At 48.7% G+C, this 13,633-nt stretch overlaps 1 non-coding gene across 1 annotated transcript; it reads right to left on the bottom strand.

The window, feature by feature from the left end:
- Positions 1-6,576: 6,576 nt before the first annotated feature.
- LOC114814941 lies at positions 6,577-6,714 on the bottom strand. The gene has a single exon (XR_003762736.1). It is a non-coding gene; the product is annotated as a small nucleolar RNA SNORA7 (small nucleolar RNA).
- Positions 6,715-13,633: the final 6,919 nt, after the last annotated feature.

Below are 13,633 nucleotides of genomic sequence, written 5' to 3'. Positions count from 1 at the left end.
ATTTGCTTGTAACCACCCCAGTGCTCAGTACCGTGTCTGACACATACAAATACCATAATTATTATTATCATTTATAAACCAGAGAAAGTATTAGTTGTTTAAATCCACGTAGCAGATATGAAAATTGATGCACTTATGCTCTAATCCCACAGTATTGACAGGAGGTTTATTTTTTGTTTCATGTCCCTTCTCACTGCGCTGGGGAGTAAGAACGGGGTCTGAGTTCTCCGGGTTGCAAGCTGGGATTTAGGAGTGATGAAGGTGGGAGAGATTAGGTGTTTACTCATCCCGATCCCTTTCTACCTAATCAATCAATGGTATTTAGGAGTCAGGGCTCATGAGTTCGAATCCCAGCTCTGCCACTTGTCGGCTGTGTGACTGTGGGCAAGTCACTTAACTTCTCGGTGCCTCAGTTCCCTCATCTGTAAAATGGGGATGAAGACTGTGAGCCCCACGTGGGACAACCTGATTCCCCTGTGTCTACCCCAGCGCTTAGAACAGTGCTCGGCACATAGTAAGCGCTTAATAAATACCAACATTATTATTTATTAGGCACACTCCCTGCAGAGCACCGTACTGAACGCTTGGACGAGTACAACGCGATAGAATTGGTAGACTCAACCCCTGCTATTAAACCCGATTAGACTGTAAGCCCGTCAAACGGCAGGGACCGTCTCTATCTGTTGCCGACTTGTTCATCCCAAGCGCTTAGTACAGTGCTCTGCACATAGTAAGCGCTCAATAAATACTATTGAATGAAAGGACCTTACAATCAATCAGTAGTATTTACTGAACACTTACAGTGTGCACAGCCCCTCATGAAGCTTTCAGAATCGATCTAATGGTAGTGATCAAATGCTTACTGTGTGCAGAGCACTGTACTAAGCGTTTGGGAGAGCACACTGTAACAGAGTTGGTAGACATGTTCCCCGCCCACAACGAGCTTATAGTCTAGAGAAAAAATGCAATAGAGTTAGTAACCTTTGAGGAAGATAACGGCTCTAAAATTCATTAGAGGTAGGAGGAAGAGGGAAAGTGGATATTTAGGTGAGTCTACATATTCGGGTATGCACAGAAGTGCCCCGGTGGTTCAGTGGTTGGTGCAAACTGCTGACGTGATAGTTGGTGGGGATAAAGTTGGGGAGAGGAGAAATGAGAAGGCCTATTGCTTGCAATTTTCACTTGCAGAATTCAGTGTTTTAACATCTGCATTTTGTTTCCAACCTGCTAAAGGAATCACTTTCTGCTGCCCTTTTTGTTGGCCTTGGGGTTCCGAATCATTTCAGTTTGATTAGCTTGCAATTTCCCCCTTTGAAATTGGGAGAGCAGGAACTATGAACTTTTCCTAGGAAGCAGCAGGAACCTGCTCTCCCCCCACTTTCTCGAGGAGATCAGCCAACAAGGGGATAATCATGAAAGCAGCAGATTCTTCTTTCTAGGAGCATAAAACTCTTTAATGTGATAATGAGATAAACCCTTCACTTTGCACAGCCCCTGTTCACCTTTAAGGCTCTTCACACCGTGTCCTTCCCCTTGGCATCTCTCCTTTTCAATTGTAGTGGACTGCACTTTTTCTCCTCCTTGTCCTGCCCTATCCCTTAACTTTCCCGTCCCTCTCTGTGAGGCTGGGGAGAAACAGGTTCCCTCCCACCAGGAGCTGAACTCCTCCTTTCTGGCGGTGACGGAGCGGGTGGGGAGAGGAGAGGATGAAGATGGAGGAGGGGGAAAGTAGTAGTAAGACCCTCCTCCCCCCTCCCTCTCCTTCCCCTCCTTCGAAGCCCATATCATTCGCCTCTACCACCCACTCCAGTTACTTGTCGCCGTCATCTACCGCCCTCCCGGTCCCACCTCCGACTTCTTCAACCACCTTGACCCCTTTCTCACCTTCCTCCTCTCCTTCTCTCTGCCCACTCTGATCCTTGGAGACTTCAACATCCATACGGATGTACCCGACGACTCCTCTGCCGCCCGCCTGCTATCCCTCCTCGACTCTGCCGACCTCCTCCTCCACCATACCGCGCCCACTCACCGACTCGGTCACACCCTCGATCTCGTCATCTCCTACCGCTGCACTATCTCCTCACTCACCGACTCTGAAATCCCTCTCTCTGACCATAACCTTCTCACCTGCCTCATCTCTCACACTCCCTCCCCCTGCAAATCTTCGCTACTGCCCCACAGAGACCTCCGCTCTCTCGATCCCATCCGTCTTCCAATAGCATCTCTCCTCACCTTGCCGCCCTGTCCTCTCTTCCCACTCTCGACGATCAGGTCTCCGCTCTCAACTCCACCCTCTCTACTCATCTCGACTCTCTCGCCCCCCTTTCCCTCCGCCGCTCTCGCTCCACTAACCCACAGCCCCGGATCACCTCCTCCGTCCGCCTCCTACGCTCCTATGCTCGAGCTGCTGAGCGCTGCTGGCGAAAGTCCAAGCACCGAGCCGACCTCACACACTTCAAATTTATCCTTTCCTGCCTTAACTCTGCCCTCTCCTCCACCAGGCAAAGCTTCTTCTCCTCTCCTCCCCGTCACCCATCGACACCCACGCCCGTCACCCCCGCCGATTGTTCCGGACCTTTAACTCTCTCCTTAGGCCCCCTGTTCCTCCCCCTCCCCCATCTCTCACCCCTAATGATCTGGCCACCTATTTCCTCACGAAAATCAACACGATCAGGCCTGAGCTCCCCAAAGTCACCCCTCCGCCTCTCCCCTCCCCCCCAACAACCCCCTCCCCTACTTTCCCATCCTTCCCTGCAGTATCCTCAGAGGAGATCTCCTCCCTCCTCGCAAGTGCCACCCCCTCCACCTGCGCCTCGGACCCCATTCCCTCTCACCTTCTTAAAACCATCGCCCCTGCCCTCCTCCCTTCCTTAACTTCTATTTTTAACCACTCGATCTCCAAGGGCTCCTTCCCCTCTGCCTTCAAACACGCCCACGTCTCCCCCATCCTAAAAAAACCCGCTCTTGACCCCACTTCCCCCTCCAGTTATCGTCCTATCTCCCTACTACCCTTCCTTTCCAAAATCTTAGAACGAGTCGTCTACAATCGATGCCTAGAATTCCTTAACTCCCATTCTCTCCTAGACCCCCTCCAATCTGGCTTCCGTCCCCTCCACTCTACCGAGACTGCTCTCTCTAAGGTCACCCATGACCTCCTTCTTGCCAAATCCAATGGCTCCTACTCCATTCTGATCCTCCTTGACCTCTCTGCTGCCTTTGACACTGTCGACCATCCCCTCCTCCTCCATACCTTATCTCACCTTGGCTTCACGGACTCTGTCCTCTCCTGGTTCTCCTCTTACCTCTCTGGCCGATCATTCTCGGTCTCCTACGCTGGAGCCTCCTCCCCCTCCCATCCTTTAACTGTTGGAGTTCCTCAAGGGTCAGTTCTTGGCCCTCTTCTGTTCTCCATTTACACTCACTCCCTCGGTGAACTCATCCGCTTTCACGGCTTTGACTACCATCTCTACGCAGATGACACGCAGATCTACATCTCCGCCCCTGTCCTCTCCCCCTCCCTTCAGGCTCGCATCTCCTCCTGCCTCCGGGACGTCTCCACCTGGATGTCGGCCCGCCACCTAAAACTCAACATGAGCAAGACTGAGCTCCTCATCTTCCCTCCCAAGCCCGGTCCGCTCCCAGACTTCTCCATCACCGTGGATGGCACGACCATCCTTCCCGTCCCGCAGGCCCGCAATCTCGGTGTCATCCTTGACTCGTCCCTCTCGTTCACCCCACACATCCTATCCGTTACCGAGACCTGCCGGTTTCACCTCTACAATATCGCCAAGATCCGCCCTTTCCTCTCCACCCAAACGGCTACCTTACTATTACGGGCTCTCGTTATATCCCGGCTAGACTACTGTGTCAGCCTTCTCTCTGACCTCCCTTCCTCCTCTCTCGCCCCGCTCCGGTCTATTCTTCACTCCGCTGCCCGGCTCATCTTCCTGCAGAAACGATCTGGGCATGTCACTCCCCTTCTTAAACAACTCCAGTGGTTGCCTATCGACCTCCGCTCCAAACAAAAACTCCTCACTCTAGGCTTCAAGGCTCTCCATCACCTTGCCCCTTCCTACCTCTCCTCCCTTCTCTCTTTCTACCGCCCACCCCGCACGCTCCGCTCCTCTGCCGCCCACCTCCTCGCCGTCCCTCGGTCTCACCTATCCCGCCGTCGACCCCTGGGTCACGTCCTCCCGCGGTCCTGGAACGCCCTCCCTCCTCACCTCCGCCAAACTGATTCTCTTTCCCTCTTCAAAACCTTACTTAAAAATCACCTCCTCCAAGAGGCGTTCCCAGACTGAGCTCCTCTTCCCCCTCTACTCCCTCTGCCATCCCCCCTTCACCTCTCCGCAGCTAAAGCCTCATTTTCCCCTTTTCCCTCTGCTCCTCCACCTCTCCCTTCCCATCCCCACAGCACTGTACTCGTCCGCTCAACTGTATATATTTTCGTTACCCTATTTATTTTGTTAATGAATTGTACATCGCCTCGATTCTATTTAGTTGCCATCGGTTTTTACGAGATGTTCTTCCCCTTGACACTGTTTAGTGCCATTGTTCTTGTCTGTCCGTCTCCCCCGATTAGACCGTAAGCCCGTCAAACGGCAGGGACCGTCTCTATCTGTTGCCGACTTGTTCATCCCAAGCGCTTAGTACAGTGCTCTGCACATAGTAAGCGCTCAATAAATACTATTGAATGAATGAATTTATTAAGTGCTTACACTGTGCAGAATACTATGCTAAGTACTGGGGGAGAATACACAGGTGATAACTAGACAGATCCCTGTCCCTCTCGGGGGCTCGCGATCTAAGGGGAAGGAGTTTTTTAGGGTATTTGTTAAGCGCTGTCTATGTATCAAGCACTGTTCTAAGAACTGGGGTAGATACGAATTAAACAGGTTGGACACGGTCCCTCTTCCACGTGGAGTTCACAGTCTAAGTAGGAGGGAGAATCCCCATTGAGGAAACTGAGGCACAGAGAAGTGAAATAATTATAATGTTAATAATGTTGGTATTTGTTAAGCGCTTACTATGTGCAGAGCACTGGGGGAGATACAGGGTAATCAGGTTATCCCACGTGAGGCTCACAGTTAATCCCCATTTTACAGATGAGGGAACTGAGGCACTGAGAAGTTAAGTGACTTGCCCACAGTCGCACAGCTGACAAGTGCAGAGCCGGGATTCGAACCCATGACCTCTGGCTCCCAAGCCAGGGCTCTTTCTACTGAGCCATGCTGCTTCTCTAAAATGACTTACCCAAGGTCGCACAGCAAGTAATCGGCAGAGCTAGAATTAGAATCCAGGTCCTCTGACTCCCAGGCCCGTGCTCTTTCCACTACGCCGTGCTGGGGTTCAGAGCGACCGACTGCCGAGGGGGAAAGCCTAGGGTCGGTAGTTAGGAAGGACACTGCCACAAAACACACTCTGCAGACCCATCCTGAGCAGAACAGGATCCCGGAACTTTTGTCAAAATAAACCCTCATCTACTAGGCCCTATGTCTCAACTTCCAGAGTTCTCTGGGAGCAATAAAGGGACCAGCAAGGAACATTTCCGAAGTCTGACAGAAGTCACGGTCCATTGCTCCCAGAACCAAAGCCTGACTTGGTTTCCCCCATGCTCCTCAGGCTGGGAGCTCTGGGTGGGATACAGACTCTGTTCAACCTGATTATCACTCGGTACAGTACTCGGTACAAGGCATTAGCTTACCAAATACCATTATCGTCGTTATTATTAGTAGTATTAGTATTTAACCTTCTATGGCTCTTGTGCTGGGAAATGACAACCAGCCTCAAATTGTACTAAATTTACATTTCCTCCAGGAAGCGTTCCTTGACTGATCTCTCATCTCTCACCTCCTCATCATATGCTGTGTGCTTAGTATATAGTAAGTGCTTAACAAATACCACTAATATCATTATTAACATCACAAACCTACAGCGTGGCCTTAAGAAACCCATTTCCTGTTTTCACGCTTTCAGTTTTCCTCATTTAGGCACTCACCTCCACCAAAAGTATGCTGGTATAAAAGATATGTGGAAAATTCCTTTGAATACTTCAGAAAGAGAAGCAACGTAAGGAAAAGATATTGGTGGTGACTTCGCTGGGAATGTAGAAAAGTGTAATCATTTAGCTTATGATGGATAATTTATTACTTATATTTCCCAACTCCTCATAGTATTGGGTCAACAGTCCCACGCAGGAGATCCAAATATCGTCTAGGTTCCCTCAGAGCCATGGCCTTATAATGAATGCCAGCGAAAAGGTCCAGTCCCGGGCCTGCCCTCTTGGAGCTTGAATGCTAAGAAAGAAAAACTGAGGTCTCCGACAGGGGATGGACTCGCCTAGGATTCTTGTCTTGTCTTACGCTGTCGAGACGTCTCTGACCCATAGAGATGCCGTGGACACATCTCTCCCAGAACACCCCATCTCCACCTGCAATCGTTTTGGAAGTGGATCCATGGAGTTTTCTTGGTTAAAATACGGAAGTGGTTTACCACTGCCTCCTTCCGCGCAGTTAACTCGAGTCGCCGCCCTCGACTCTCTCCCGTGCCGCTGCTGCCCAGCACGGGGAAGTTTTGACTTGTAGCAGATTGCCTTCCACTTTCTAGCCACCGCCCAGGCTAGGAATGGAATGGACAGGCCTCTGCTTGACTCTCCCTCCCGTAGTCGAGACTGGAAGAGTACTGAAAACTCTGCAGGTGCGACCCTGAGAGGGGTGCCTGGGATTACCTGGTAGGAAATCAGATTGCATGTGCGTCCCCACTCTTCGCACTTCCCAGAAGGGCATTACTGCCTTGGCAGAGACCTGGCGCTTCAGAAGTAGAGGCTTAGTATAGCATTTGGCAGACAGTAAGTGCTCAATAAATACCATGATTGATTGATTGGAGGCAATGATGCTACCCTGGCGGAGCGGCCTATGACTTTCAAGAAAACCATGGTGGGGATTTGTTTTGTTCGCATCCATTCAGCAGAAGCAGTGCCATGTTTTGTCTTCTCTCTTGGGTGTGGCTTTCCGATGTTTTCCACAGAACCGTTCTGCCTTTGAAAAGGACCATTCGGAGAGGGCAGGCTTGGCAACAGAGAGAGACTTCTTCTCTAATCATCTGGGTAAGAACTAATCATGTGGATGAGGGACTTTTATAGCTGCACTAAATCTTGGGCTGCTGCTATAAATGATTAATACGCTCTGGGCCAATGACGTGGGCTAGGTTATTAATAGTACATTTTGGGCAAGCGTCTGTTATTTGTGTGATAAGCGGACAAAAGCTACATGCGAGACAATAATAGCCAATTCATCCCGGATGATTAAGAGTTAGGATGTGTGCAGCTGAAGGCAAAGCCTCTGGAGAGAGGGGTTGGCCCGAGGGCGGCCGTATGGAAGATTTGAGGCGGAATTTGTGTGGGATCATCGTGCAGTAGTTTGTTCCGGCTGCGGCACGAGCCCGACTTCAGGGTAGCTGACAGTGGATGGGGCTAAGATGGAATTGCCTAACGCCCTGGAGAGGACAGGGACCGGATTGAGATTTTCCAGAGAGGACAAAACTAGACCCCGGGGCCAACCTGACTGATCAATCAATCAAAAAATCAATGGTATTTATCGAGTGCTTCTAGTGAGGGTTTATCGTGTGCAGAGGACTGTACTAAGCACTTGGGAGAATTCATAGACACATTCCCTGCCCACAAGGAGCTTAAAGCCCAGACGGGGAGACAGACATTGATATAAATAAGTAAATTACAGATGGTACATAAATGCTGTAGGACTGAAGGTTGGGGTACCTGATCTGTTCTTCTGGGACTCTGCTTCTGAGGAAAGAGAGTGTATGCAGGGTCTCCTACAGGAAGGGTGGCCACCGGTAGCCCTCACAAACCCCAAACATGGATATGCCGTGTAATATCATGACAACGCTTGGGTCATTTTGTGGAAGGATGTTCAGAGCCACCTAAACTGCACGGTTTCTCCAGGGCATTGCGACCCCCCCCCCAACTTGCTCTTGCGTCTTTGGATTTTCCTCCTCGGTCCCTTCAGAATGTGGATGCCTCTTCTGAATCGTGGAATATGGTGGTGGAGGAATGGTGAAGGGAGGCTGGGTACTGATAATAAAAATGCCAAACAAAAAGGTGTCCGGGGCATCCTGACCAGGGGACAGGCTGACAACTGGACTGTCCAGTACGAAACAGGATGACTGGCCATCCTAACCACCTGGTGAATGATGCCCACTTCACCCATTCCAGGTCTTTACTGCCTCTCAGCTCTGGGCCTGGTTTCTTTTCCTTTGCCTATAAGAAGTCTGAATTGGCCGCACAAATGCTAACTCAGGAAGGGGATTCATTAGTCTGTGTCAACTGGTTTACACACTGCAGCCCAGTGTCGGAAACTACAGATCTCACACCCTCCCATTCTGGTCTAACTCACTGACTGGTTTCCGTCCCCTTCACTCCACGGAAACCGCCCTCTCAAATGTCATAAATGATCTCCTTCTTGCCAAATCCAACGGCCTCTACTCCATCCTAACCCTCCTCGATCCCTCAGCTGCCTTTGGCACCGTCAACCACCCCGTTCTTCCGGAAACGTCATCCAACCTCGGCTTCACGAACTCTGTCCCCTCCTGGTTCTCCTCTTATCTCTCTGGCCGCTCGTCCTCAGTCTCTATCGCAGGCTCCTCCTCAGTTTCCCACCTCCTAACTATGGGTGTCCTTCAGGGTTCAGTTCTGAGTCACCTTCTGTTCTCCATCTGCACCCGCTCCCTTGGAGAACTCATTCGCCCCCATGGCTTCCACTAACACCTCTTTGGGGATGATTCCCAAATCTACATCTCCAGCCCTGATCTCTCTCTCTCCCTCTCTGCAGTTTTGCATTTCCTCCTGCCTTCACGACATCCCTAGTTGTATGTCCCGGCTGTCACCTCAAACTTAACGTGTCCAAACAGAACTCCTCATCTTCCCACCCCAAGCCTGTCTTCTGCATCACTCTAGACAACACCACTATCCTTCCTGTCTCATAGCCCTTAAACTGGGCATCATCCTTGACTCATCTCTCTCATTTAACCGACTTAGTCTATCTGTCACTCAATCCCGTCAATTTAACCTTCACATCAGTGAAATCCATCCGTCCCTCTCCATCCACACTACCACATTAATCCCATCACTTATCCTACCCTGCCTTGATTACAGTATCAGCCTCCTTGCTGATCTCCCTGCATTCTGTCTCTCCCCACTGCAGTCCATATTTCACTCTGCTGCCCAGATCATTTTCCTACACAAGACACTTTCATTCCATATTTGCCCACTCCTCAAGAACCTCCAGTGGTTGCCCATCGACTTCTGCATCAAACAGAAGCTCCTTACCAATGCACTCAATCACCTCGCTCCCTACTCCTACCTCACCTCGCTGCTCTCATTCATTCATTCATTCATTCGTATTTATGGAGCACTTACTATGTGCAGAGCACTGTACTAAGTGCTTGGAACGAACAAGTCGGCAACAGATAGAGACGGTCCCTGCCGTTTGACGGGCTTACGGTCTAATCGGGGGAGACGGACTCTCCTAACTAAACCCTAGCCTGCACACTTCACTTCTTTACTGCTAACTTCTCACCGTAGGTCTCTTGCCGATGTCCTGCCTCTGATCTGGAACCCCCTCCCTCTTCATATCCAAAAGACAATTGCTCTCCCCACCTTCAAAGCCTTTTTGAAGACCCATCTCCTCCAAGAGACCTTCCCAGACTAAGCCCTACTTTTCCTCATCTCCCACTCCCTTCTACATCACCGTCTTGCTCCCTTTGCTCTCCCTCTCCCTCCCAGTCCCACAACACTAATGTATATATCTGTAATTTTATTTATTTGTATTGATGTCTGCCTCCCCGATTCTAGACTGTGAGTTTGTTGTGGGCCAGGAATGTCATTGTTTATTGTTGAAATGTACTTTCCCAAGTGTTTACTACTGTGCTCTGCACACAGTAAGTACTTAGTAAATATGATTGAATGAATCTATCACTCGATCAATGGTATTTATTGAGCACTTACTGTGTCCAAGGCATTATACTGAGCGCTTGGGAGAGTACAATATGACAGAGTTGATAAACAGGTTCCCTGCCACAACAGTGAGAACGCAGAGGTTACGAAGCCAGGGGAGACTGCAGTGCCAAGCGCTTAGTACAGTGCTCTGCACACAATAAGCACTCAATAAATACGATTGAGTGAATGAATGAATGAAAGAGTACCTAAGTTGCTACTGTGGGTTTCAAGAGAAACGGGAGCATGGTGGAGTCAGCTGAATGGATGTTGAGACTAGTCAGAGAGATGCCATCATTTTAAAGGTCCCAGATCAACACGGGACACTTGTTTAAGGAGGGAACATGGAGGCCTTAGCGGTGGATAGCACATGAGTTGCTAGATCTTCAGCTTTTGCCAGCTACTGCTTCCAAGCTGCCAGTCAAGCTCCCTCCTACCCTCTCAGCTCCATCTAAGGTTGCCAAGGTTATACAAACATTATGAATAAAAATTACTGACTTTCAAACATTCTTTTCAAAAGCAATGGAGAGCAGGTGTTCCCAGGGAGGGGTAGGAAAATGGGTAATTTACTGTGGAAAGCCTGGATACACAGGCACCAGCTGAAAGAGAAGCCATTTTGACCCGACAGGACGTCAAATTAACCGGCATTTGGCAGTGCTGTGGCAGCTTAATGTTAATTTACAGTAATTTTAAGACCTCCAAATCAAAATTCACGACTTGAACCATTTCCCTTCAGGATCCTTTATGATAATTTGTTTAACTGTAATATCTGGGTCAACTAGGAGTGGGTGGAGAAGGGGGAGAAGTCAGGGGGCAGGAAGAGAGAGAAGTTTAGAAACAAAGGTCTTGGCTAAAATCTCCTGTCTGTCTGAAGTCTTTTAAGGCCTAAGAAGTGAGTGGATTTCCTTTTGTGGAAGAGAGTGAAGAGCTAGGGGATGAATTTGATTCCATCAGCCTATAAGGACGGGCAGGGATCTCAGAGCCCCGCAGTCAGCTAGGATGGCATCAAAGTGTCAAAATGAGCTCTCTCCATCCTGAACTTCCCGCCTTCTCCCACTCCTAACTTGTCTTAACTACCCACTGTCTCCTTACCTCAGAGAAGATACTCACTGTCAGGCTCTGAGGTTTTGCTCCAGGTTCAGCCATGGTCAGGGAGAAGCCAGCGGGGAAGTTACCACCAGAGCTTCTCCTGCTGCCAAAATCATGGAAAGTAGAGTTCTTGACGACTGCTGCTCTTGGGATCTGGGGATTTTGGGGATGTCCTGGCCAGGAAGAAAGTAGGGATCCAGCTGAGAGGAGTTACAGGTCTGGGCCAGACATAGGAATTAGGGTAGGAGCGAAGAGGACCCTTGATTGACTGGAATGTCTGTTCAATAGTGCCGCTGCTAAGAGTGCTGATGATTCTGGGGTGGGCAGGGGAGGTGGGTAGTCCCAAACAGATGGAAGTACAGACAAATAAAACATACACGCCATTTTTTAACTCTCTGTGAATTCGACAGAAATGAGGACCTGTTGAAGTAAATAAAGATCCGTGCCGTATTTCATACAAGTCAACGGTTCCACCTTTCACAAAGAATTAGAGACCCTTCAGAAGAAAATGCTGTGGAAAGCTCTCTATCCAAACTTGGTCATCCATAGCAGCCAGCTAGCTGAGTCAAGGCTAATAATGATACGAATTAAAGCTAGGATTACTAAGCAAAGTCGGGAAGGGGGTAGTTCTGAGAAAGCCAAATCCAATTTTGTTGGGAGTTTCCACATTTGGGTTTTTTGGACTGAGCCTTGGCTTTTCAACTGGACTGGAATGTAAGCTCCCTGTGGGCTAGGACCGCATCTACCGACTCTCTTCTCCGGAACTCTTTCAAGTGCTTAATTCAGTGCTCTGCGTACAGTAAATGCTCGGTAAATGCCTCTGATTGGATATCTTGGGCAATTTGCTTTCTATTGAACTTTTTTAGGTGGCACTGCAGCCTTATTAGACCACTCTCTGTATGATTGTCATTAGATATGTAAAAATCCTAGAGGGAGGCCTGCCCATGTGTCAGCCTGGCCAAAGAGCTGATGGCTGCCTTGCAGCCATAACATCTCCCTAAGACAAATTGTAAACCCAGGCTAGAAAGGCGAGATGGGTAGTGCCTTAGAAACAGATGGCGCCGCACGCTTGCTGCAGAGTAAAGGCAACCTCACTGTAAAGTTCCACAATCAATATTAGCTCACCGTTCTGCCTGCAGGTTACAATTAGCTCTTGTTGATGCCCGTGGGGACACTGACTTCGAAGAGAAATGTCAAAGGCACAGGGGATCTATTTTCAAATTTTTACCAGTCATCTCCTAAAAGGCTCCCGGAGCTGCAGGCAGTTGTCTCGCGTCTAGAACAGACAGCTGTTAAACTGAAGGATTTGATTCCTAGGAGGTATAGCTGAAAGAATGAGGCACCAGTAACTGCACTTCTGTTAAGCTGACGGAGGTTCATTAACGTGTATGTATGAGACAGAGAGAGAGAGAAAAAGATAGAGAGGCTCACATTGCTAATGTGGACCAAGAGTAAAGGGAACACTGGAACGGAAATTTTTATTTTGCAATATTTTAGCACAAATCGATTCAAAGTACTTAAAGGGGTGGGTAGAAGATCCAAAAGTGAACCAGTTCACCCTACCAAGCTGCAGCTGGTGGCTGCAAGGAAACCAGCAAGGAAACCGTCACCCAAATTTCTGCTGTTGCACAAATCATGGAGAATGGAGTTCTCCACAACTGCTGCTATTGAGACCCTGGGCCTCTGGGGATGTCCTGGCCAGGAAGAAGTCCTCCAAAACTACTGCAGGTTGGTGAGTGGAGAGGCTCGGCTTTCTTAAAGATCTCTGGAAAAGAGATTCTACCCCCAGGCTCGAGAGCCTACTGCAGAATGTCAACATTCTTTTATAGAAAGTGCTTTCTTTTATCTACCCTAAGTGATCCTGCTGCAGTTTGAGCCCACTTCCTACTGTTCCATCCTTAGGGAAATGGAGAACAGTGATCCAATCAACTGTGTAGTAACTCTTCATATTCCCAAAGAGAACCCAGTCATCTTTTAGTCCATAAAAATTCCAATTCCTCTAGCTTTTCCCTCTACTATTACCAGTCCTGTTTACCTGGCAAGGCCAGAAAAATAACAGAACAATTAAAAACCAATAAAAATGATCACACTGTAAAAATTGCAGACCCCATGAATTTCTATAATTCCCGTGAAAATAGGGGACTGCATTTTAGCTCTTTAGCCTACCACCCGGTTTTATAGTCTCCCCAAACTGCATGGTTTAAAAGCCTCCCAATGTTGCCTCTTTTTAAAATAGGAACGTTGGGTCTCCTTCAAAACCATTAACATTTATTTGTATTGGGAAATCAGTAAGATAGAATAGGTTGAAAAGGAATGAAGAAATACAAAAGAGATTTTTTTAGGCACTCTTTATGTTCCCATAAATAGGACTAGATTAATCAGATAAAAACAACTTAATTCTGAGAATTCTACAGTACTGGGCCCTGAAAATTTCAGGAGGAAAAAAAAATCAGATTGGTCAGGTAAAATGCTTCTAGCTTCCTTAGAGGATCAGGACCACGGAATGTATGTGTAAGGACCTATTAACTGCAGGCA

This window comes from Ornithorhynchus anatinus, chromosome 10 (genome assembly GCF_004115215.2).
Source record: "Ornithorhynchus anatinus isolate Pmale09 chromosome 10, mOrnAna1.pri.v4, whole genome shotgun sequence".
Lineage (NCBI taxonomy): Eukaryota > Metazoa > Chordata > Mammalia > Monotremata > Ornithorhynchidae > Ornithorhynchus > Ornithorhynchus anatinus.
This window is presented reverse-complemented; position numbering and strand designations above follow the sequence as displayed.